Here is a 24,460-nt window from a genome sequence, read left to right as displayed (position 1 = left end):
ACTGCCATTACCTACAAGTTTGCTGTACTTTCACCAGCATTAGATATTATCATAGTCTTTCATCTGCAAATGTAATGAGTAGAAATAGTAAATACTTTTAATCTCCACTTGTGACTACAAATTGTTTAATATTTTCCCAAATATTTATTTACTGTTAATAGGATTTATTACTGTTGATTCCTAGTAGGATTCCCTACTTTGGGGAGGAGGACTTTCCTAGTGGTCCAGTGGTTAAGAATCTACCTCACAGTGCAAGGAATCTATGTTCGATCCCTGGTCAGGGAACTATTGCACAAGCCACTGATCAGCTGCTGCTGCTGCTGCAAGTCACTTCAGTCGTGTCCGACTCTGTGCAACCCCATAGAAGGCAGGCCACCAGGCTCCCCCGTCCCTGGGATTCTCCAGGCAAGAACATTGGAGTAAGTTGCCATTTGCTTCTCCAATGCATGAAAGTGAAAAGTGAAAGTGAAGTCACTCAGTCGTGTCCGACTCTTAGCAACCTCATGGATTGCAGCCTACCAGGCTCCTCCGTCCATGGGATTTTCCAGGTAAGAGTACTGGAGGGGAGTGCCATTGCCTTCTCCAACTGAGCCGCTAAGCCCTCCCAAACACAACTAGAGAGTCCCTGCATAACAAAAAAAGATTTCATATGATGCAATGAAGTTCCTGCAACTGAGACCAGAGGCAGCCAAATATATAAATATCTACATATATTTTTAAAACTTTTTATTTGGGGGAATTATCTTTCTTATTTCGATTTTTGTCCCTTGCCCATTATTTATTAGACTCTACTATTTTTTTTTTAATTTCTAAGGATTCTTTATGTAATAAGTATGTTAATGGTATGATTAAACTACTCCACTTGGGGGAGGAGAGGGGATTAAAAAAAGCAAGAGTAAACATTTAAAAAAATAATAAAAAAATAAAACAAAATACGCCAAATGCTGTGTCACTTCATAGCTTACCTTTAAATGTTGGTGACATTTTTCTTTTGTTTAGAAATGTTTCATTTTCTATAGTCAAACACATCTTTTCTTTATGACATGTTTTTTCAGTTTAGAAAGTTGTCATGTCATTACTGCCTTTTATCTAAACAAATTTTTTTTCACATTTTTGCTGTTACCTAGTTTTTTAATGTGGTATTTTAATTCTCTGGAACTTTATTTTAGTAAGATATGCGGGAATCAAATTTTATTCTTTGCAAAATGATATATTCAGTTAATTTAAATTGTTGATGATATATTTTCCCTGATTTCCCTGATTTTCTGCTGATTTGAATTTATTCTTTTTTCATATACCAAGTTACCTTTAATAAAATCAAATTCTGAGCTATTTCTTCTGTCCCACTGGTCTGAATATCTAGTGTCCTATTTAATACCACATGGTTTAACTACCGCAACTTTCTTTTCAGATTTTTCTTTGATAGTACTTTACTTTAAAAGTGTACTTCAAAAAACAAGAAAAAGTATCTTTAAAATATTTTATATACTTTAATACTTTATTTTCCAAAAGTATGTATAAAGTATATTTTGCACGTGTATGTGTGTGCATAGTTGCGTCCAACTCTTAGCAACCCCATGGCCTGTAGCCCGCCAGGCTCCTCTCTCCATGGAATTTTCCCGGGCAAGAATACTGGAGTGGGTTGCCATTTCCTACTCCAAGGGATCTTCCTGACCCAGGGATCAAACCCGAGTCTCTTGCATCTCCTGCACTGGCAGGCGGATTCTTTGCCTCTGTGTTAATACTAAATACTAAAGATAACAATGTAGACAATTTTTTTACTAATAAACTATCACAATGAAATTCTCATACCAAATTTTGTTAGAACTAAAAATTAATATGGGAAAAATTCATCTCTTTACAGTCACTTTTCCAGCCATGAGCATACTATGACTTTCAGTTTTTCTGTCTTCCTTTACACCACTCAAAAAAGTTTTAGGAATAACTCAGACTCAGGGACACTGAGCTCCATCGAGTGGCCAGAGATGGTGACTGCAAAGCACGACCCCCACTCCCACATCCCCGCAGCCACAGTAGGGACCCACCGCCTTCCGAGAAAGGTGCAGCTTAGAGGCACTGCGCTCGTACAGTCCCACACTTGGCACATGACTCTAAGCTTACTCACGGGGCATTTTCATATAATGAAATGAAATGGTAGAAAAAGAAAGAGATCATTAGAGGCAGTAAAGCTGAAATAAATGGAAAGATCATCAGCCCACTGGAGAAAGCAGGTGGTGAAAACCAGAATGATGCAAGGTTTTATATTTCGCCAGGCCACCCGAAATTTAGCTAACAAATGACTGCTCTACAAAACAAAAACAAAGAAACAAAAAACCTGCTCTTTCTTTAGAGAGCTGCTCTATTCAGTTCCAATTACATGAAATAAATCAGCCCCTTGAGGTTAACTGTCTGCTTTTCTTGATTATACTTGGAAAAATATTAAGTAGCCTCACACTTGGAATAAGAAGGGAAAAAATACCCACTGAAATTGTACGGAGTATTTTGCTTTTCACTGGTCTTCATGGATATTTTTCTTCTGTAAACACTTCTATTGTATCGTATTTCAGGAATTTAGTACTTTAAGGCATTAGATTTACTGAGTACTATGTCCGCCTATTTATCCAAATTTTTTCCTTGACTAACAGCTTTTTGCAGCCACGAGTTCTCCAGTTTTCTTTTTATTTTTTTATTTATTCATGAGTTTATTTACTTGGCTGTGCCAGATCTTAGCTGCAGCATGTGAACTCTTAGTTGTGGCATGCAAAATCTTTAGCTGCAGCAAGTGGGATCTAGTTCCCTGACTAGGGATTGAACCCCAGCCCCCAGCATTGGGAGAATGGGGTCTTAGCCACTGGACCATCATGGAAGTCTCTCCAATTTTCCTGATAGCATGTATAGATTATTACCTGAATTTCTCTAAAGTCATCAAGTTTCTGTTTATGTCAACACTTTGTTTTATTTTTATCTACAGTATTTTAATTTGAATTTCAGTCCTTGCTTTTGTTTTGAGAGCTCCAACTATCTACTAAAACCTGTAGACACAGTGTGTTTAATCTTATCAATGTTCTTTTGATTTCAGCATTTAGGGCTGCTGCTGCTGTTGCTGCTGCTAAGTCGCTTCAGTCGTGTCCGACTCTGTGCAACCCCATAGACGGCAGCCCACCAGGCTCCCCCGTCCCTGGGATTCTCCAGGCAAGAGTGGGTTGCCATTTCCTTCTCCAATGCATGAAAGTGAAAAGTGAAAGTGAAGTCATTCAGTCGTGTCCGACTCTTAGCAACCCCATGGACTGCAGCCCACCAGGCTCCTCCATACTGCCTGTCATTTTCCATGGTGACGATTTTATTTATGACATAACCTCTGGTCAGAAGTCATGATCCTCTTATAGGCTATTTAAGGTAACTTCCCATATGAATGAGACTATCTTATCTTCCCTTTTTATCCCGTTCCAATTATAATGAGAGCTCTAAAAAATACTCTTGTCCAAGCACATTATCTGTTTTCTTGGTACCTGGTAACCATCAGTGCTACTTCAAGTAGTCATCCTTTTACTGAAAGTACAGCCTCTAGCATATTTGAAGAGGAACATTCTTTGGTTCTACTTTGTCAATAGTTTTCTTACTGCTACAGTGGATTGGTTTAATTGTCACAAGCTTAACTTAATAGACATCATTTTGGGCTTCCCTGGTGGTCTAGTGGTTAAAAATTGGCCTTCCAGTGCAGGGGGTGTGGGTTCAATCCCTGGTGACAGAATTGTGATCCCACATGAGGGTCAGCTAAGCCCCAAGCCACAGCTGCTGAGCCTGAGCTCTCTAGAGCCTGTGCTCCGCAATAAGAGAAGCCTGAGCAACACACTTAGACAAAAAAAAAGACTGCACACCACAACAAAGACCCTGCACAGTCAAAAAACCCAGCACAGCCAAATAAAAGGAACACCACATTACTTGTGGTTCCATTTGTCAACTAGAAATGCAGCTTTGTCCACTTATAATTCATAATCTTGAGTAAATTGAAAAAATCAATAATATATCAGAAAAATGCAAATCAAAACCACAATGAGGTACCACCTCACACTGATCAGAATGGCTGCTATCAAAAAGTCTACAAACAATAAATGCTGGAGAGGGTGCAGAGAAAAGGGAACCTTCTTACACTGTTGGTGGGAATGCAAACTAGTACAGCCACTATGGAGAACAGTGTGGAGATTCCTTAAAAACTGGAAATAGAACTGCCATACAACCCAGTAATCCCACTACTGGGCATACACAATGAGGAAACCAGAAGTGAAAGAGACACGTGTACCCCAATGTTCATCACAGCACTGTTTACAATAGCCAGGACATGGAAACAACCTAGATGTCCATCAGCAGATGAATGGATAAGAAAGCTGTGGTACATAAACACAATGGAGTGTTACTCAGCCATTAAAAAGAATGCATTTGAATCAGTTCTAATGAGGTGGATGAAACTGGAGCCTATTATACAGAAAGAAGTAAGTCAGAAAGAAAAACACCAATACAGTATATTAACTCATATATATGGAATTTAGAAAGATGGCAACAATGACTCTACTTGCAAGACAGCAAAAGAGACACAGATGTAAAGAATAGACTTTTGGACTCTGTGGGAGAAGGTGAGGGTGAGATGACTTGAGAGAATAGCATTGAAACATGTATATTACCATATGTGAAATAGATCGCCAGTCCAGGTTTGATGCATGAGACAGGGTGCTCGGGGCTGGTGCACTGGGATGACCCTGAGGGATGGGATGGGGAGGGAGGTGGGAGGGGGGTTCAGGATGGGGGACACATGTACACCCATGGCTGATTCATATCAATGTATGGCAAAAACCACTACAATATTGTAAGTAATTAGCCTCCAATTAAAATCAATTAATTGATAAAAAAAGAAAACAATAATTTTTTATATTTTGACAACTTAGTTTTAACATTAAAACTAATGAAAACTTATAACAATAAGAATCATAATTATTACATGAGTTAGAATGATGACTCAGCACATACAAAATGAACTGAACTGTAGTTTTTCCCCCTTCAACTTTCATACCTTTTCATAATGCATCTTCTGGGGCCATGATACTATTTATTAAATAATGCTTTCCTTTAAAAACAAAATAATTTCAAGATAGTGTTTATATCCGTTCAGGAACATTGTACATTACAAATGCTAATTTGTTGTTAACGCAAAAGTAAAATGAGTTAACTTCTGTTAACTTTTAACTTTGCTGAAGTTAAATGAGTTGATTTCTGGCTATACTGATGTTTGTACTACCCAAAAAACTTGGATGCAAACTGTTCTGTAAATATGAGATTTATGCAAACTTTGGAAATGAGCCTTTAAAACATTTTAATCAAAATTTTTATCATGGATCTACTGTATAGCACAATGAACTATATTCAATATCTTATAATAACCTATTATAGAAAAGAATCTGAAAAAAATAGATTGTATGTATATTTATAACTGAACCAATATACAACCAATGTTGCTGTATATATGCAACATTGTATATCAACTATATGTCAATTTAAAAAATCTTTTTTAAACCTCTCAGCAGCAGCTTACCACTCAAAATATAAACGTGAGAGAGGAAAACAAGACAAAGCCACCTTGGGTAGCTATTATGCTTAGACTCTCTCACCTTCTGTTTTTTTCCTTCCTTCTATCTGGAGAAGTTGGAAAGTTAGCAACACTTCCCAGAATTCATTGCAACTTGGGTCTGGATGTGAAACCGTGTCTACAGTTAGATGCACTGATATGTGATTTGGGAGGCTAACCCCAATACCATCTTTCTATTCTCTTTTGACTATTTTGGCTGCTGGCAAGCAAGGTCATGGAAGTGTGACAGTTGGAGGCAGGAGTATTTCCAGTATCAAAAGTCTTCTTGAATTTGGCTTTCTAATCCCTGGATAGCAATTTATTCCTGGATGTCGGTTCTTGAACTCTGAGCTTCAGAACCAGCTTCAAGTTGCCTTCAGCATCAACTATTGAGAATAACTTCTGAATTTTTCAAGGCCCAATTCAGAATCTACTTCTTTAGTCCTACATACGATTTTTAAGGACCTAATTCCCTGTGTAAAATCCTGCCAGAAAAGAAAGTAGGAGTGGGTGGGATCTAATTTATTCTGCCTAAGAGGGACTTCTCTGTACCTGTACCTGCACTGTGTCCTCTATATCTTCAGGGAACCCTGAGAGTGTGGTACACACACACACACACACACGCACATACACTCACGTAGTTTCGTCTTCTTAACCCCATGGTTTAAACTGCCAGGTGGGTGGTTAACAAGGATGTGGCTTTAGCTTTGAAGAGTAGATCAGTCCTAGAGGTGACAAAGTATCTTAGAAGCACACATGCTCGTCCTTCCCACCACCTCCCCTATCTATTAATAGATGGAACCTCTCTGTGTCCTTTATTAATGTGTCTCCATTTTGTTCCCAGAAGCCCCTGACCCATGGAGCATTGTCTTCAAGGACACCCTTATACAACAGGCTACAGAATCACTTCTATTTTCTATGTCAGCCCATGGCTATATTAGTTTTCTCTTGTTGCTGTGACAGTTATCACAAACATAGTGCCTTAAAACCGCACCCATATAGACCCTCCAGGGAGCTCAGGGCTTCTAAGGTATGAGCCACCCATCTCCTTGCATGGCCCTTTAAGAAACCTCTCTCTGCTCCAAACTCACAAACAAGCAAGCAAAGAACACCCATTTAATGATCCGACAACTCTGTAGGTCCGAAGTCTGAGTGGGTTCAGTTGGTGCCTCTGCTGTGGGTCTCATCAGGCCAAAATCAAGGTGTTGGCTGGGTGGACTCTTTTCTGGGAAGAATCCACTTCCAAAGTCATTCAGGTTGTTGGCAGAATTCAGTCCCCCGTGGCTGTAGGACTGAAGTTTCCTTTTCCTTGCTGGCTGTCATCTGAAGTTCGTTCTCAGCTTCTAGAGGCCACTGGCATTTCCTGACTCATGGCCTTCTCTGTCCAGATCAAGCCTTTCTCATGGTTTGAATCCCTCTGAGGCTCTCTCTGCCTCATCTTCCAGTCTTTCACTTGATATACACTTACTGACATAGATACACAGGCCATCCTGCCTGTTCTTTCTTCTTCTCTCCTTGGGTCCCCATTTCAGCACCTACAGCTGGGCAGTCCCTCCTTAGCTTTATTATCCATGAGTTTATGATTATGCTTTTTAATTTTATTTATGAACTGCATGAGGGAATTTACATTTTTTAATGAAATGTATAAGGAAAACAAATAAAACCTTCCACTGTCCCACCTTCACATAGACTCTCTCCTCAGAGTAAACTACTGCTAAAACTCTTTTTTCTCTTTCCATACAAGCATAGCACATACACATTGCTCCATTCTCAATTATGCAATGTAAAGCATATTCAGAAATGTGCACAAAACAAAATGGACAATTGTTTATTAGGAAGCAGATAGGTGCATAATCACAACCCAGGCCAAGAATGCTGCCTGCACCCAAAAGCCTCTTAACTTCCAGACCCTCCTCCCCTAAGCTAATACAACCCTAACCTTAATGATAATCCTGTCCTTGCTTCTCTATAGTTTTACCATCTGAGCACATACTCTTAAACACGATAGTTCTCTCTTCTCTGGTTTTGAAACGTGTATAAATAAATCACAAACAATGGGTCCTCTGGTGTGACTGTTTTGGGGGAGCACACTACATGGCATCCTAGTTCCCCAACCAGGGATCAACTCCATCCCCCCCTGCACTGGAAGCATGGGGAACCATAGGAACACCAGGGAAGCCCCATGTCTGACTTCTTTTAATTAGCATTAAGGTATGTGAGATTTACCCACGTTGTGGTGTGTATGAAGAGTTTGTTCCTTTCCATGGCTGAGCACCACTCCCTTGCATGAATATGCCATACTTCATCCATTCTCCGTTGATGGTTGTGTGAGTTGTCATCAGTTCTGACCTACAGATATACACTGAATTCCTTCCGTTTTCCCAACTTTACTGAGATATAATTAAAGTCTACTCACCAGCATACATCTGAAGTGCACACCTTCTATCACTTTTGACACGTGTATATATGTGTGAAAATATTATGGCAGTTGCAAAAGTGAATTTGTTCATCACCACCTTGTGTCCTTTTGGGTAGGTGAATGGCTGGATGGAGGGGAGGGATTGGGGGAGAGAGGGATGAATGGATAGATGGATGAATGGCAGACAGACAGGGAGGAGCCTCATGTGGCATAGTTTCCTTTTACTGTTTTGAATGTTGGCTTCCCTCGTGGCTCAGACAGTAAGGAATCCACCTGCAATGCAGGAGATATGGGTTCGAACACTGGGTCAGGAAGCTCCCCTGGAGAAGGGAATGGCTTTCCACTCCAGTATTCTTGCCTGGAGAATTCCATGGACAGAGGAGCACAGACTACAGTCCATGAGGTCACGCAGGATCGGACACAGCTGAGCACCTAACACACACACAGTATGGATGTGCTTCCCTCAATATCTTCTAAAAATCGACGTTATAGTGACAGTTCATGCATAAGCTGACTCTGCGGACCCACCCTGGTACCAGGGAAGCCTGTTGACACTGGAAGCTTGACTGGTGCTTGATAAATTACAAGACTGCCTTGCTTTGTGTCTCAGACAGGAGCTCCTGAACACACCGCTCTGGCCAATGAAAGACAAATCAGATGGAGAGGACAAACTCTGGAACCTCTCCTGCTTGTTGCTGATCAGAGCTCAGGACACACTTGCAACCACACAGCCACCACCATCTGAGTCACACTTCAGGGTGTGATAAAAAGAGAGATTAGCAATCTCTCACGGACTCAGCAGACCTCATCTGGATTGCCCATAACCAGTTTCTCAAGCTCCCAGGCTGCAAGAGGGGCCCAGTCTTCACTGAGGCCTCTCTTTCAGAAATTCATTTTATCATCATCACGCTTTCTCCCTTGTATCCACCTTTTACTCATCTTCACATCACTTCACAGTCACTGGCAACTTCCATCTCTGGCTTCTAAGGTTGATGAGACCTTGGATCCAGAAACCATCTAAATGGGGTTCTCACAGTCCACTCTGAGCCCTCACCTGGACCCCTTCCCCATCCTCACATCTACTAGCTCCACTCTGGATCACCCAGTGACCCCAGCTTCCCCTGCAGCTCACTTAAACAGTGACCTCTGCCGCTGGGTGACCTGGTACCTGACCCTTGCCACATCCACCACATGTGGCAGGACAGGGGACACTGCTGTCATTCTTCTGGAATTTTATTCCCCAGCCCAACTTTCAGGTTTGGGCATTCAGTCTTCTTACTATTGACTCACACCAATCCTGCCTCACCACATAACTAAAATAGGATAAAATCTACAGTAACTTGAATTGTTCTCAAATAGCTTCTTATTTGCTAGTATGCCTGAGGAGTGAGGGAAGCTTTCCTTTCTTTTGTTTCAATGTTTTTTAAGTATAGAGACAATGGGTGATGATCAAACATAATTCTACCAAGAAATAGCTTCAACCAGTACCATCAGCCGGTCGATACACTACTTGTCTTTAGATTTTGTTTTTTAAATTATTACTCACTGTGAGTAAATTTGAGAGGGTGACATTTATGCATCACAGGACTCCTACAAATTGCCCTCCAGCTATTTCTGTGACTCAGTCACTTACAAGTCAGGCCAACTGCAGTGTGTGTGGCCACGCTGGGTATCACCTTTCCCTGAGGGTACTTAGTCATGGGTACTGTTCCTTCTGGGCATTCCAGGTGGCACTTGTTGTAAAGAACCCACCTGCCAAAGCAGGAGACTTAAGAGATGCTAATTTGATCCCTAGGTTCTGAAGATCCCCTGGAGAAGGTCATGGCAACCCACTCCAGTATTCTTGCCTGGAGAATCCCATGGACAGAGGAGCCTGGTGGGCTACAGTCCATGGGGTTTCAAAGAGTGGGACATTGCTAAGGTAATTCAGCACAGCACAGCTGTTTGTTCTGCACTGCCACCAGGACCTGCTGGCTGCCATCTCTGCCAGGGCTTCAAAGCTGGGCCCCTGAGGTCCCGAAGCACCAAGGGTTCTATCCTGAAGTGAGGAAAAGCTCTTGCACCACTACGGCTTCTCCATCTTTTAGGAGACATGAACCAGCGTGTCCCAGGTCTTTGATGTTTTATTTTAATTTATTTGGCTGCATCAGGTCTTAGTTGTGGCATGTGGGATCTTCATTTCATTGTGTGGGACCTTTCAACACAGTGATCGTGCTCTTTAGTTGTGGCACACGGGCTCCCAAGTGCGGGGGATTCAGCAGTCACGGCACACGGGCTTAGTTGCTCTGAGGCATGAGGGATCTTAGCTCCCTAACCAGGGATCAACCCAGTGTCCCCTGCACGGGGAGGCGTATTCTTAACCATTAGACCACTAGGAGGTCTAATGTCCCAAGGGGTTTAACTGAAGCATCTCTTTCAGTGTTTACTTACAGACATTCTGTCCCTGGGACTTGGACAAGGGTCCCTGGGGGCGAGGCTGGGGACAGACCTGGCTGTTCTCAGATTTGTCCTAACATGGCATGCTGGAGCTCTGCTACAGACTAAAGTTTCAGGCTGCTTCCTTCTTCCCTGAGAAGGTGGACTCTCCCAGCAGCTGCTCAGGTAGCCTCTGGATAGTCCCTCCCAACCAGTCAGTAGGACACACCCTGAACCAGAAGCCCTGCCTCAATCCCCATCAATGTTGTTGCTATTGTTTAGTCACTAAGCCTTGTCCGACTCTTTGTGACCCCATGGACTGCAGCATGCCAGGCCTCCCTGTCCCTCACTGTCTCCCAGAGTTTGCCCAAGTTCATGCCCATTGAATCAGTGATGCCATCCAACCATCTCATCTTCTGTCACCCCCTTCTCCTCCCATCTTCAAGCTTTCCCTGAATCAGGGTATTTTCCAATGAGTCAGCCAGCTCTTCCCATCAAGTAGGCAAAGTATTGGAGCTTCAGCTTCAGCATCAGTCCTTCCAATGAGTATTCAGGGTTGATTTCCACATCCATGTTTCCAGCAAATACTAATGAATGTCTACTCCCTTCCACATGTCCCACCAGGTACTGAGGATAGGAAAGTGAGTAACCTGGACCTGCCTACGTGGAGTCTACATTCTACTGGGAAAGAAGACAACAACCATGCTTGTAAGTGTGAACAGAAGAAACAGTATTTAAGATGCCATGAAGCAGGCTTCCCTGGTGGCTCAGTGGTAAAGAATTCACCTGCCAATGCACGAGACACGGGTCCAACACCTGGTCTGGGAAGACCCCACATGCCATGGAGCAACGATGCCCATGTCACAGCTACTGAAGCCCGTGCACGCTGGGACCAGTGCTTCACATCCAGGAAAGCTGTGGCAACGAGAAAGCCACACACCACAACTGGAGAAATGCTCTCGCTGACATGAAGACCCAGTGCAGCAAATAAATAGGCAAATAAACTTATTTTTTTAAATGCTGAGAATCCCAGGTACCCAGTGTTGCAAGAAGTAACAGGAGGGAACTCCCTGGCTGTCCAGTGGTTAAGATTCAGCGCTTCCACTGCAGAGAGCTTGGGTTTGATTCCTGGACAGGGAAATAAGATCCCACATTGCCTGTGGTGTGACCAAAAAAAAAAAAAAAAAAAGAGGCTTAAAAAAATATCTGCCTGCAGTGAAGAAGCACCTTCCTCATCAAGGCACAGCCACATCTATGTTGTGTGGAACCTGGGGTGCAGAGAGACTGAACCCCCTGGGTGCTCCATGTTCAGTGTATTAAAGCCACCAGGGAAGGTGCAGCGCCACCTCTGCACCTACTGGTCAGAGGTGGAATTGCATGCCATGTCCGCCTGTGTGGCTGGGGCCCTGCCAAGTCTGGACAGTGCATCTGAGCAGAGGCCAAGTCAAAGAAGGGCAATGCCAAAGCATGTCCAAACTACCGTACAATTACACTCATTTCACATGCTAGCAAGCAAATGCTCAAAATCCTTCAAGCTAGGCTTCAATAGTACATGAACAGAGAGATCCAAGGTGTCCAAGATGGATTTAGAAAAGGCAAAGGAACTAAAGATCAAATTGTCAACATTCATTGTACCATAGAGAAAGCAAAGGAATCCCAGAAAAACATCTACTTCTGCTTCACTGACCAAAGCTTTGACTGTGTGGATCACAACAAACTGTGGAGGATTCTCAGAGATGGATATATCAGACCACCTTACCTGCCTCCTAAGAAACCTATATGCAGGTCAAGAAGCAACAGTTAGAGCCAGTTAGAGCCAGACAGGAACAACGGACTGGTTTAAAATTGGGAAAGGAGAATGTCAAGGCTGTATATTGTCACCCTGCTTATTTAACTTTCATGCAGAGTCCATCATGGGAAATGCTGGGCTCAGTGAGTCACAAGCTGAAATCAAGATTGTTGGGAGAAATACCAACAATCCCAGATATGCAGATGATACCACTCTAATGGCAGGAGGCAAAGAGGAACTGTTATAAAAAGCCTCTTGATGAGGGTGAAAGAGGAGAGTGAAAAAGCTGGCCTGAAACTCAACATCAGTAAAATTAAGATCATGGCATCCGGTCCCATGCCCTATTTTCATGGCAAATAGAAAGGGAAAAAGTGGTGGCAGTGACAGATTTTTATTTTCTTGTTCTTCAAAATCACTGCAGACAATGTCTGCAGCCATGAAATTCAAAGACACGTGTTCCTTGGAAGGAAAGCTATGACAAAGCTAGACAGAGTATTAAAAAGCAGAGTCACCACTTTTCCAACAAATGTCCATTTAGTCAAAGCTATGGTTTTTCCAGTGGTCATTTACAGACGTAAGAGTTGGACTGTAAAGAAGTTGAGTGATAAAGAATTGATGCTTTTGAAATATGGTGCTGGGGAAGACTCTTGTGAGTCCCTTGGACTGCAAGGAGATCAAACCAATCAATCCTAAAAGAAATCAACCTTGAATATTCATTGGAAGGACTGATACCAAAGCTGAAATTCCAACACTTTGGCCACCTAATGCAAAGAATTGGAAAAGACCCTGATGCTGGGAAAGATTGAAGGTAAAAGGGGAAGGGGGCAGCAGAGGACGAAATGGCTAGATAGAATCACCAACTCAATGAACATTAATTTGAGCAAATTCTGAGAGACAGTGGAGGACAGAGGAGCCTGGCGTGCTACAGTCAGTGAGGTCTCAGAGAGTCAGATACAACCTAGCAACTGAACAACAGCAAACCATCTGCCAGCTGACAACTTCTGATAAGAACACGGAAAACCTGAGTTCACTTGACAAAATTAGGCCACCTGTATGAAAAGAGAAGGGAGTGGTGGAATTTCAAGTGTTTACTCAACTCATAGGAAAAGCCTAGTGATTACCTACGTGCTATTGCAACATTGTTCAAATTTGTTCCGGAAACCGAGTCGGCTCAAGCTCACTGCATCCTAGGATGGAGGAAATGGTCAACATGGTCAGGTTCTTCATTTTCCTATCACCAGCCATTTCCAATGTATGCAGAACTTTCTCATCCTGCTGTTCCTAAGGACACATGCCCAGGTTATTTACTATGCTGGACATTTATCCCAAGTTACAAGGGAACCCAAACCTCCATCGCTTGAGAAAGGCAGCATTTGTAGAGATAGCTCAGACTGCCTACGTTCAAACCCCAAATCTGAGAAGGCTGTGGGAGCTTGGCATGTCTTTTCATCTCTCCATGTCTCAACCTCCACGTTTGCAAAACTGGCTTCAGAATCAATATGTGGGAAGCATTTAGCATTGGAAACACAGTTATTCCACGTCACTATCTTCCTGACCTTGCTGTGACATCAGCCACCAAACAAGCAACCATACCCTAAGCAGCCAACTGAAGCTACAAGACCTGCCTTCTCTTGTTTATCTGCAGTTACACTTGTCCAAATAAAACACTGAAGGGAGTTCAACTTCTGGCCTAGCACCATGAGCTGCTCCCCAGTGAAATTGGTAAAAATTATTTTAAAAACAACTACTTAAAGTCTCTAGAAATTGACCTAGAGAGCAAATGAAAAACAAAAATTTGTTTAAAAAAATCTATTGGACGTCCCTGGTGGTACAGTGAATAAGAATCCTCCTGCCAATGTAGGGGACACAAGTTCGATCCCTGGTCTGGGAAGATTACACATGCAGCCGGCAACTAAAGTCCGTGCACTAAAACTGTTAGGGAAGCACACTGGCTGAAACTGCCCACCCTGGCCAGGCACTATAGTAACCATTTGCGCAAGTTGTTTTACAACAGAAGGTCCTGGTAAGGGACATGGAACTAATAAGCCACCACCAAGCGAAGAGTTTGGGAAAGGTCAAAAAGAGACTCCGCATGTCCAACCACCTTCCAGAATCATTCTCACTGTATCCATCTTGGATGAACAAGGCTTGCACCACCAGGAAGGACTCTTGAGTCTGAATGATTGGCTAAAGACAAACCAGAAACTAATCCTATCACCATAAACCCCGAGACTGTGAGCCACTGTGGCAGAGCAGTTTTCCTGGGTTCCCTTACCCTACTGCTCTCCACCCGGGTGCCCTTTCCCAATAAAATCTCTTGCTTTGTCAGCACATGTGTCTCCTCGGACAATTTATTTCCAAGTGTTAGACAAGAGCCCAGTTTCGGGCCCTGGAAGGGGTCCCCTTTCCTGCAACAAAACTACTGAAGCTTGTGCACCTAGAACCCAAGTTCTGCAACAAGAGAAGCCGCCGCAATGAGAAGCCTGTGCACCGCAATGATAATAGCCCCTGCACATCACAACTAGAGAAAGCCTTTGCACAGCAATGAAGACCCAGCAGAGCCATAAATAAATAAAATAAATAAATGGATTCAGTGCAGTTCAGTCGCTCAGTCGTGTCTGACTCTTTGCAACCCCATGAATCGCAGCACATCAGGCCTCCCTGTCCATCACCAACTCACAGAGTTCACTCCAACTCACATCCATCGAGTCGGTGATGTCATCCAACCATCTCATCCTCTGTCATCCCCTTCTTCTCCTCCTGCCCCTAATTCCTCCCAGCATCAGAGTCTTTTCCAATGAGTCCGTTCTTTACATCAGGTGGCCAAAGTATTGGAGTTTCAGCTTCAACATCAGTCCTTCTAATAAATATTCAGGACTGATCTCCTTTAGGATGGACTGGTTGGATCTCCTTGCAGTCCAAGGGACTCGCAACAGTCTTCTCCAACACCACAGTTCAAAAGCATCAATTCTTTGGTGCTCAGCTTTCTTCACAGTCCAACTCTCACATCCATACATGACCACTGGAAAAACCATAGCCTTGACTAGACGGACCTTTGTTGGCAAAGTAATGTCTCTGCTTTTGAATATGCCATCTAGGTTGGTCATAACTTTCCTTCCAAGGAGTAAATGTCTTTTAATTTCATGGCTGCAGTCACCATCTGCAGTGATTTTAGAGGCCAAAAAAATAAAGTCTGACACTTTCCACCATTTCCCCATCTATTTCCCATGAAGTGATGGGACCAGATGCCATGATCTTCGTTTTCTGAATGTTGAGCCTTAAGCCAACTTTTTCACTCTCCTCTTTCACTTTCATCAAGAGGCTTTTAGTTCCTCTTCACTTTCTGCCATAAGGGTGGTGTCATCTCCATATCTGAGGTTATTGATATTTCTCCTGGCAACCTTGATTCCAGCTTGTGCTTCCTCCAGCCTAGCATTTCTCATGATGTACTCTGCATATAAGTTGAAGAAGCAGGGTGACAATATACAGCCTTGACACACTTCTTTTCCTATTTGGAACCAGTCTGTTGTTCCACGTCCAGTTCTAACTGTTGCTTCCTGACCTGCATATAGGTTTCTCAAGAGGCAGGTCAGGTGGTCTGTATTCCCATCTCTCTCAGAATTTTCCACAGTTTATTGTGATCCACACAGTCAAAGGCTTTGGCATAGTCAATCAAGCAGAAATAGATGTTTTCTGGAACTCTCTTGCTTTTTCAATGATCCAGCGGATGTTGGCAATTTGATCTCTGGTTCCTCTGCCTTTTCTAAAACCAACTTGAACATCTGGATGTTCACGGTTCACGTATTGCTGTATTCTCCCCGAAAAAGAAAATCTTGTAAAATTCAGTAAGAACTACACAAGTCTGTGGTATTTGAAGCAAAACTCACCTTCTCCCCCTTCCTAGCTTGGTAAGATGGTAGCTCCGCTGGTGGTACAATGAATAAGAATCCACTCCAGACTAATCAGACAAGAATGTTGCCACCAAAGCCTTGGCTTTCTCCACCCCTGACTGAGACTCCATGCTGAGTGTGGCATGAATGAAAGTACTGAGGCCACAGTTTCCTTTTGCTCCAATTCATGGAAAGCAGGAAATTCCTAAAGGAGAGCAAAACCTGGGGCTGCTGCCCTCCTTCTCCACTGAGCACTCAGCTCCCAGAGTAGAGGTGTCACAAAGAGAGAAGCACATCATTGTCCCCACCTCCAGCACCCAAGCCTTGGCTCAGAGATTTCTGCCATAAGAAAGAGGCAAGCTAGAAACAGAGAGCTCCAAATCCCACCCTAAAAAACTGACCTCAATACCCCAGTGTTCATTGCAGCATTATTTACAGTAGCTAGGACAGGGAACCAACCTAGATGTCTATCAACAGATGAATAGATAAAGAAGCTGTGGTACATGTATACAATGGACTATTACTCAGCCATAAAAAAGGAATGCTGAATAATAGAGATATAAAAAAGTTCTAATGAGGTGAATGAACCTAGAGTCTATTATACAGAGTGAAGTAAATCAGAAAGAGAAAACAAATATCTTATATCAATGCATGTATATGGAATTTAGAAAGATGGTACTAATGAACCTATTTGCAAGGAAGCAATGGAAACATGGATATAGACAACAGACTCGTGAATACAGGAGAGGGCGGGACGAATGGAAAGAGTAGCATGGAAACATATACACCACCATATGTAAAACAGATAGCCAGTGGGAATTTGCTGTATGACTCGGGGAGCTCAAACTGATGCTCTGTGACAGCCCAGAGGGGTGGGATGGAGTGGGAGGTGGGAGGGAGGTTCAAGAGGGAGGGGATAGATGTATACCTATGGCTGATTCATGTTGATGTATGGCAGAAACCAATACAATCAAAAATTATTTTTTTAAAAAAAGGAAGAAAAACTGACTTCATTTGGAACAGAGTGTGGAGAGATTTAAGCTTCAAAGTGCTCTTAAAAACAGTAGAAGTTGTGGTAAAAGACATTTGGAAGGAGAATGATAGCTTCCTTGGAGACATGAAGCTAAACTCTAAGTGGCTAATTTGCTGGAGAGACAACACAGAAAAAGCTGTGAAGAGGCCTCCTTTGATCTCAGAAAAGTCTCCAACATTGACCTCTGGTACTATCCATATAAAGGATTTGGGTTTGGTTACACTTCATTGTAAAGCAGTTTATCCCCTGGAGCATTGTTGAAAACAATAGAGCAGTCAGCCAGGAGTTTGTGGAGATTCACAAGAGATGTTTTGAGAGAAAGAAACAAAGAGAACCCTGCCCAGACCTCTGTCATCACAGGATAGCTGTGGGCATGCTCAAGGTTGCACCCCTTGAGGTGCAACATCTGAGGCTTCGCACTATCAGGGGTGGAGGTACCTCACTAAAATTATCCAGTCACTAAACAACAGGCAATTCATCTCTAAAAGACAATAACATACCTAGGGAGGGGAGGGTGAACAGTATGAACAGTAGCCATATTTGCTATAATAATATATAATATTTGCATGTTATCTAAGATACCCAGTTTCCAACAACAACAAAACATTAAAAGACATAAAGAAATAGGAAAGAACAGGGAATTCCCTGGTGGTCCTGTGGTTAGGTGCTTTCACTACCAGGGCCTGGATTCGATCGCTGGTCAGGAAACTTAGATCCCAAATGCCAAGCCTATGTGCTGCAGCTAGAGAAACCCTACATACCACAATGAAGACCCAGGGCAGCCAAAAATAAATAAATAAATAAACAGGAGATTCCCTTATGGCTCAGCTGGTAAAGAATCCACCTGCAATGTGGGAGACCTGGGTTCGATCCCTAGGTTGGGAAGATCCCCTGGAGAGGGGCAAGGCTACCTAGTACCAGTATTCTGGCCTGGAGAATTCCACGGACTATATATAGTCCATGGGGTCGCAAAGAGTCGGACACGACTGAGCAACTTTCACTTTCATAAACTTTAGAAAAAATAAATAAAGATTGTATAGAAATTGATTACATCAAGAATAGAGAATTCACACATTTATGGCCAATTAATCTACAACAAAGTAGGCAAGAATATACAATGGAGAAGACAGTCTCTTCAACAAGAGGTGCTGGGAAAACTGGACAGCTACATGAAAAAGAATAAAATAGAACATTCTCATTCTGTCACATACACAAAAATAAACTCAAATAAACTAAAAACCTAAATGTAAAATCAGATACACCAAAATTCCTAGAGGAAAATGTAGGCTGAATACTCTTTGACAATAATTGCAGCAGTACCCTTAAAAAACTAGCAATAAATCTACCACATGACCCAGGAACCCCACTACTGGGCTTATGCTCTGAGAAAACCATAATTGAAAAAAATACATATATTCCAATGTTCATAGCAGTACTGTTTGCAATAGCTAGGACATGGAAGCAACCTAGACGTCCACAACAGATGAATGGATAAAGGAGATGCAGTACATCCATGGAGAAGGCAACAGCACCCCCACTCCAGCAATGGCACCCCACTCCAGCGCTCTTGCCTGGAAAATCCCATGGACGGAGGGAGGAGCCTGGTGGGCTGCAGTCCATGGGGTCGCACAGAGTCAGACACGACTGAGCGACGTCACTTTCACTTTTCACTTTGGTGCATTGGAGAAGGAAATGGCAACCCACTCCAGTGTTTTTGCCTGGAGAATCCCAGGGATGGGGGGAGCCTGGTGGGCTGCCATCTATGGGGTCGCACAGAGTCAGACACGACTGAAGTGACTTGGCAGCAGCAGCAGCAGTACATCCATACAATGGAATGTTACTCAGCCATAAAAAAGAACAAATTTGAGTCAGTTCTAGTGAGGTGGGTGAACCTAGAGCCTGTAATACAGAATGAAGTAAGTCAGAAAGAGAAAAACAAATACAGTATATTGACACATATATATGGAATCCAGAAAAATGATATTGATGAACCTATTTGCAGGGAAAGAATGGAGATGCAGACGTAGATAGTGGACTTGTGAACACAGAGCTGGCGGGAGAGGGTGGGAAGAATGGAGAAAGCAGCATCAGTATGTATATGCTATCAGGTGTTGCTGTCTAGCACAGAAAGCCCAGTCTGTCACCCTGTGATGACCAGGCGGGATGGGATGGGGGGAGGGAATGGAGCCTAGGGAAGAAGGGTATGTATTATACTTATGGCTGATTTGCATTGTTGTAAGGCAGAAACCAACACAGCATTATAAAATGTTAAATAAAAAGTTAGAATAAAAAATTACAGCCCTCATTTTTTTTGGATCCATCTCCTAGAGTAACGGAAACAAAAGCAAAAATAAACAAATGGGACTTAATTAAACTTAAAATTGATTGCAGAGCAAAAGAAACCATAAGCAAAATGAAAAGACAACCTATGGAGTGGGAGAAAATATTTGTAAATGATGCAAACAACAAGAGCTTAATTTCTAAGATATAGAAACAGATGATACAGCTCAGTTAAAAAAAAAAAAAAAAAAAACCGAAAACAACTGAATCAAAAAGTGAGCATAGGACCTAAATAGACATTTTCCCAAGGAAGTCACACAGATGGCTAACAAGCACAAGGAAACTTGCTCAACATCACTAATTATTAGAGAAATGCAACTCAAAACTACAGTGAGGAATCGCCTCACACTGGTCAGAATTTATTGCTGATGTTCAGTTGCTAAGTCGTGTCTGGCTGTTCGCCACCCCGTGAACTGAAGCATGCAAGGCTTCCCTGTCCTTCACTGTCTCCCAGAGTTTGCTCAGATTAATGTTCATTCAGTCCGTGATGCTATCCAACCATCTTATCCTGTCGTCCCCTCTATCTCCTGCCCTGAATCTTTCCCATCATCAGGGTCTTTTCCAAGGAATAGGCTCTTCGCATCAGGAGGCCAAAATACTGGGGTTTCAGCTTCAGTGTCAGTCCTTACAATGAATATTCAGAGCTGATTTCCTTTAGAATTGACTGGTTTGATCTTCTTGCTGTCCAAAGGACTCTCAAGACTCTTCTCCAGCGCCACATATGAAAGCATCAATTCCTTGGCTCTCAATCATTTTTATGGTCCAACAGTTATATCATACATGACTACTGGAAAAGCCATAGCTTTGACTATATGGACCATCAGCAAAGTAGTCTCTCTGCTTTTTAATATACTGTTTGCTGCTGCTGCTGCTAAGTCTCTTCAATTGTGTCCGACTCTGTGCAACCCCATAGACGGCAGCCCACCAGGCTCCCCAGTTCCTGAGATTCTCCAGGCAAGAACACTGGAGTGGGTTGTCATTTCCTTCTCCAATGCATGAAAGTGAAAAGTGAAAATGAAGTCTCTCAGTCGTGTCTGACTCCTAGTGACCCCATGGACTGCAGCCTACCAGGCCCCTCCATCCATGGGATTTTCCAGGCAAGAGCACTGGAGTGGGGTGCCATTGCCTTCTCCAATATGCTGTTTAGGTTTGTCATAGCTTTCCTTCCAAGGTGGTAGTGGTTTAGTTGCTAAGTCGTGTCGAACTCGTGAAACCCCATGGACTGTAGCCTGCCAGGCTCCTCTGTCCATTGGATTCTCAAGGCAAGAATACTGGAGTGGGTTTCCATTTCCTTTTCCAGGGGATCTTTCCAATCCAGGGATCGAACATGAGTCTCCTGTATTGCAGACAGATTCTTTATCGACTTGCAAGGGAAGCCCTTCCAAGGAGCAAGCATCTTTTCATTTCATGGCTATAGTCACCATCCACAGTGATTTTGGAGCCCAGGAAAAGAAAAGCTGTCATTGCTTCCACTTTTTCTCCTTCTATTTGCCATGAAGTGATAAGACTGGATGCCATGATCTTAGTTTTTTGAATGTTGAGTTTTAAGCCAGCTTTTTCACTTTCCTCTTTCACCCTCATCAAGAGGTACTTTAGTTCCTCTTAACTTTCTGCCATTTGAGTTGTATCATCTCCATATCTGAGGTTGTTGATATTTCTCCTGGCAATCTTGATTCCAACTTATGATTCATCCAGCCCAGAATTTCCCATAATGGACTCTTCATAGAAGTTAAACAAGCTAAGGGACAATATACAACTTTGACATATTCCTTTCCCAATTTTGAACCAGTCTGTTGTTCCATGTCTGGTTGCTAACCAGACAGTCCATATAGTCAAAGTTATGGCTTTTCCAGTAGTCATGTATGATATGACTGTTGGACCATAAAAATGATTGAGAGCCAAGGAATTGACACTTTCATATTGTGGTGCTGGGGAAGACTCTTGAGAGTCCCTTGGACAGCAAGGAGATCAAACCAGTCAATCCTAAAGGAACAGTTCCATGTCTTAACTGTTGCTTCTTGACCTGCATACAGGTTTCTCAGGAGACAGACAGATGGTCTGCTATTCCTATCTCTTTAAAAGTTTTCTAAAGTTTGTTGTGATCACGCAGTCAAATGCTTTCTCATAGTAAATGAAGCAGAAGTAGATGTTTTTCGGGAATTCTCTTACTTTTTCTATGATTGAGTGAACGTTGGCAGTTTGATCTTTGCCTTTTCTAAATTCAGCTTGTACATCTGGAAGTTCTCGGTTCACATACTGCTGAAGCCTAGCTTAAAGGATTTTTAATATTACCTTCTAGCTGTACAGTGGTTTGAACATTTTTTGGCATTGTCCTTCTTTGGGATTGGAATGAAAACTGACCATTTCCAGTCCTGTGGCCACTCCTTTTTCCAAATTTGGTGGTATATTGAGTGTAGCACTTTAACAGCATCATCTTTTAGGATTTGAAATAGCTCAGCTGTAATTCCATCACCTCCACTAACTTTGTTCATAGTAATGTTTCCTAAGGCCCACTTGACTTCACACACCATGATTTCTGGCTCTAGGTGAATGACCACACCATTGTGCTTATCCAGGCCACTAAAACCTTTTTTGTAGAGTTCTTCTGTGTATTCTTGCCATCTCTTCTTAATCTCTTCTGCTTCTGTTAGGTCATTACCAATTCTGTTCTTTATTATGCCCACCCTTGCAAGTAATATTCCCTTGGTATCTCTAGTTTTCTTGAAGAGATCTTTAATCTCTCCCATTCTATTGTTTTCTTCTATTTCTTTGCATTGTTCACTTAAGAAGGCTTTCTTACCTCTCCTTGCTGGTCAGAATGGCCATCATCAAAAAGTCTACAAGTAATAAATGCTGCTGCTGCTGCTGCTGCTGCTGCTGCTGCTGCTGCTACTGCTGCTAAGTCACTTCAGTCGTGTCCGACTCTGTGCGACCCCATAGACAGCAGCCCACCAGGCTCCCCAGTTCCTGAGATTCTCCAGGCAAGAACACTGGAGTGGGTTGTCATTTCCTTCTCCAATGCATGAAAGTGAAAAGTGAAAATGAAGTCTCTCAGTTGTGTCCGACTCCTAGTGACCCCATGGACTGCAGCCTACCAGGCCTCTCCATCCATGGGATTTTCCAGGCAAGAGTACTGGAGTGGGTTGCCATTGCCTTCTGGAGAGTGTATAAAAAAAGGGAACCCTCCTATACTGTTGGCTGGAATGTAAATTGGTATAGCCACTATGGAGAACATTATGGATGTTCCTTAAGAAACTAAAAATAGAGTTACCATATAACCCAGTGACCCCACTTCTGAGTATATATATCCAGAAAAGACAAAAACTCTAATTCAAAATATAACATGCACCCTAATGTTCATAGAACACTGTTTATAATAGCCAAGGCAAACAACCTAAATGTCCACTAACAAATGAATAGATAAAGTAGATGTGACACACACACACACACACACACACACACACACACACACACACACACACACACACGATGGAATATTACTCAGCCATAAAAAAGAATAAAGTAATGCCATTTGCGGCAACATGGATGGACTTAGAGATTATCATACTAAATGTAGTAAGTCAAACAGAGAAAGACAAATATAATATGATGCCACCTATATGTGTAATTCAAAATATGATACAACTTTCTGCCCGTGAGTACTCATCTTTGAAGGTTCCCCTCTCCACTGCCATCTAAGTCAGAGTCAAAGTCTAAGTCAGTCCTCCAAAGAGCCAGAAGAGCTGCAGAAGCTCTTCATTGGAGGACTGAGCTTTGAAACAACAAACGACAGTTTGAGGAGCCATTCTGAGCAAAGAGGAACACTCACAGACTGTGTGGTGGTGAAGGATCTGAACACCACGCCCTCCAGAGGCCCTGGGTCTGTCACATGCTTCATGTGGAGGAGGTTAATGCAGCCAGGAGGGCAAGGCCACACAAGACAGATGGAAGATTCGTGGAACCAAAGAGGGCCATCTCAAGAGAACATTCTCTAAGACCTGGTGCCCATGTAACTGTGAAAAAGATTTTTGTTGGTGGCATTAAAGAAAACACCAAAGAACATTGCCTGAGAGATTATTTTGAACAGTATAGGAAAACTGAAGTGATTGAAATCATGACTGACCGAGGCAGTGGCAGAAGAGAGGCTTTGCGTTCATAACCTTTGATGACCACGACTCCATAGATAAGACTGGCTTTCAGAAATGCCACACTTTGAACAGCCACAACTGTGAAGTAAGGAAAGCCCTGTCTAAGCCAGAGATCACTAGTGCTTCACCCAGCCAAAGAGGTCGAAGTGGATCTGGAAACTTTGGTGATGGCTGTGGAGGTGGTTTTGGAGGGAATGACAATGTTGGTCATGGAGTGGTCGAGGTGGCTTTGGTGGCAGCCGTGATGGTGGTAGATATGGTGGGGATGGCTAGAATGAATTTGGTGATGATGGAAGCAATTTGGAGGTGACAGAAGCTACAGTGATTTTGGCAATTATGACAATCAATCTTCAAATTGGACTCATGAAAGAAGGAAATTTTGGAAGCAGAAGTTCTAGCCCTTGTGGTGGTGGAGGCCAATACTTTGACAAACCACAAAAGCAAGGTGGCTATGGAGGTTCCAGCAGCAGCAGTAGCTATAGCAAGGGCAGAAGGTTTTAATTATTGCCAGGAAACAAAGCTTAGCCAGAGAGGAGAGCCAGAGAAGTGACAGGGAAGCTGCAGGTTACAACAGATTTGTGAACTCAGCCAAGGACAGTGGTGGCAGGGCCTCCCTGCTACAAAGAAGACATGTTTTAGACAATACTCGTCTGTATGGGCAAAAAACTCAAGAACCATGCTGTGACTAATCATGTGTGCATGCTAAGTTGCTTCAGTCGTGTCCAACTCTGTGCAACCCTACGGACTGTAGCCCACCAGCCTCCTCTGTCCATGGGGTTCTCCAGGCAAGAATACTGGAGCAGGTTGCA

At 42.8% G+C, this 24,460-nt stretch overlaps 1 pseudogene; it reads left to right on the top strand.

The window, feature by feature from the left end:
• Positions 1-24,238, top strand: part of LOC101102717 (heterogeneous nuclear ribonucleoprotein A1-like) — a 28,265-nt pseudogene extending 4,027 nt beyond the window's left edge.
• Positions 24,239-24,460: the final 222 nt, after the last annotated feature.

The sequence above is a fragment of the Ovis aries genome, chromosome 3 (assembly GCF_016772045.2).
Source record: "Ovis aries strain OAR_USU_Benz2616 breed Rambouillet chromosome 3, ARS-UI_Ramb_v3.0, whole genome shotgun sequence".
Lineage (NCBI taxonomy): Eukaryota > Metazoa > Chordata > Mammalia > Artiodactyla > Bovidae > Ovis > Ovis aries.
Note: the sequence above shows the minus strand (reverse complement) of the source record. Positions and strands in the feature narration are given on the sequence as shown.